This window comes from Myotis brandtii, unplaced genomic scaffold (genome assembly GCF_000412655.1).
Source record: "Myotis brandtii unplaced genomic scaffold, ASM41265v1 scaffold479, whole genome shotgun sequence".
In the NCBI taxonomy this organism is placed as follows: domain Eukaryota; kingdom Metazoa; phylum Chordata; class Mammalia; order Chiroptera; family Vespertilionidae; genus Myotis; species Myotis brandtii.
Genome location: NW_005368305.1, coordinates 82,839 through 85,214, shown reverse-complemented (window position 1 = coordinate 85,214; position 2,376 = coordinate 82,839). Strand labels below are relative to the sequence as shown.

General features: G+C 42.9%; 1 protein-coding gene across 1 annotated transcript in view; it reads left to right on the top strand.

Moving 5' to 3' along the window:
- The window catches only part of LOC102238694 (sodium/hydrogen exchanger 9B1-like), a 77,155-nt gene that overhangs the window by 30,451 nt on the left and 44,328 nt on the right, over window positions 1-2,376 (top strand). The window lies entirely within an intron of this gene.

Below are 2,376 nucleotides of genomic sequence, written 5' to 3'. Positions count from 1 at the left end.
GATCTCTAAGGAGGTGCTAATTTAGCCTCTGCCTGAGGCTACCCAGCAGGAGCTATGGAGAGATCTGCAGATTCCTCTTCTTTGTTTAGGGTTTGGAGGTGCCCAGATGAGGCCCAGCTGTGAAGCAATGCAAGCTGATGTTGGGCCTTGGGCCTTCTTTTGGATGTTCTGGGTCTCTCTGACCCAGCTGAAGTTTGTTAGGTAATTTTAGATTACAAAGGTCCAGGGCATTCATATGCAAAAGCCTCTGCTCAAAGCTGGGGTGGGGTGGAGTCTCAGGGAATCAACAGGGCATAGCAAGCAGCTATGGCTGATCCTCAGCCCTGCCCTAAGAGGCCCCTGGTCTCAGTGTCCCACGGTAATTGCTGCCAGCACCTCTGAGAGAAAGCCGCCCTTGAGTTCCACCTGCTGCCAGACCATCCAGTTTCTCCCCATATGAGTCTGGGTCCCCAGAGACTCGCCCGGAACTGGAGTTCAGAGCTGTTGGGAGCTTGAGACTCCTCCCGATTGAAAAAGACAACTGTGTCCTCGGCTGCCAGCCCTTTCCGTGCGCCTTTGTACCTCTGCACTTTACTTCTGCACCCCCTCTGAGTCTCAGTGTGCTTTTCTCTTTTCTTCTAGTTGTAGAATTTCCATTCAGCCAGCCTTCCTGTGGTTCTGGATGATGTCCATTTTGTCTTTTAGTTGTAATTTTGAAGTGGTTTTGTAGGCATTAATTTCAGGTGTTTACCTATGCTGCCATCTTGGTTTCTCCCTGAAAGGATTTTAATTGGCATAGAACTGAATTCATAAATTAATTGGAAGGATATATGACATCTTTGTAATATTAAAGCTTTTATACAAAAATGTGAAAAGTTTCTTCAATTATTCAGGTGTTATCTTAAGTACTACAGTGTTTATGCTTTTTATAAAGGCTAGACTATTTCATAATTTAAGTATTTTGTGTTTATTGATATTGTAGATGAACTATTTTTTCATAACATTTTCTAATTCTTTTTAGCTGTATATGAAAGTTATTAATTTTTAGAATCACTTTTATTGAGGAGTAATTTACATACAATAAAATGAGCACCCATTTTCAGTGAACATTTCAGTGAGTTTTGACAAGCTTATATGCCTGTGTAACCACCTGCCAATTGAGGTACAACACAGTTTCATTACCCCATAAAATTCTCATGTGCTCCAGTCAATTGCATCCTGGCTCCAGTTAAACCATAATCTACTTTCTGTCATAGTACATTAGATTTTTAAAAGCATTTTAAGTGAATGTAATTACATAGTAGTTACTGTTTTATTTCTGACTTCTTTTGGTAAGCAAGTTGTTTTTGAGATGCATCCATATTATGGCTAGTAGTTCATTCCATTTTATCGCAGAGTAGTATTTCGTGGTATGAATATACCAGCAACTTTATTCATCCGCTTGTTGGTGGATTTTGGAATTGTTTCAAGTTTGGAGCTATTACAAATAAAGGGATAACTTTTGCATTCAAGTCTTTGGGTAGGCATTTATTTTCATTTTTTGGGAAATAGCTAGGACTAAAATTGCTAGGTCATATGGTAAAATAATGTTGAATTTTACTTAAAAACTGCCAAACAGCTTTTCAAAGTATGTTGTATTTTATATTCCCACCAACAATGTATGTAATTTCAGGACATCCATATCTTCTCCAATATGTGGTAGTGTCTGTCTATTTAATTTTAGCAGTTTTTACTGGGTATGTAGTGGTATCAGTTTGTGGTTTTATTGTTTTTCTTTAAATCTGGAAAATTTTCAGCCATTTATTCTTAAATATATTGTCACCCTCTCTTTTTCTTCTAGGACAATAATTGCACATGTGTTAACTGCTTAATATTATTCTCTACTAGAGGCCTGGTGCATGGATTCATGCACTGGTGGGGGGCATGGCCTGCGGGGATTGGCCCGCTGTGGGAGTAGCTACTCATCCTGGTCAGCTGAGTGGCTGTGCACCTGCCCTCTGAAGGGCTGCTCCCTCTGTGGGATCACTGCTCATCCCAGTCTAATAACTTGTGTTCTGAATTTGTCACTATTGATCCAGTTAATGCTTATTATTAGGTGTTTATTGTATACTAGAGGCCCGGTGCACAAAAATTTGTGCACTCGGGGCGGGGGGGGGTCCTGTGCCCTCTCGCAGTCTGGGACCCCTCGGGAGGTAATGACCTGCTGGCTTAGGCCTGCTCCCTGGTGGCAGAGGGCAGGCCCAATCCCTAGGTGCAGCCCCTGGTCGGGCTCAGAGCAGGACTGATTGGGGAGTTAGGGCACCACCCCCTGTCATGCACAGAGCAGGGCGGATCGGGAGGTTGCGATGGCACCCTCAGTCACGCTCAGGGTAGGGCCGATTGGGGGGTTGGGGCACC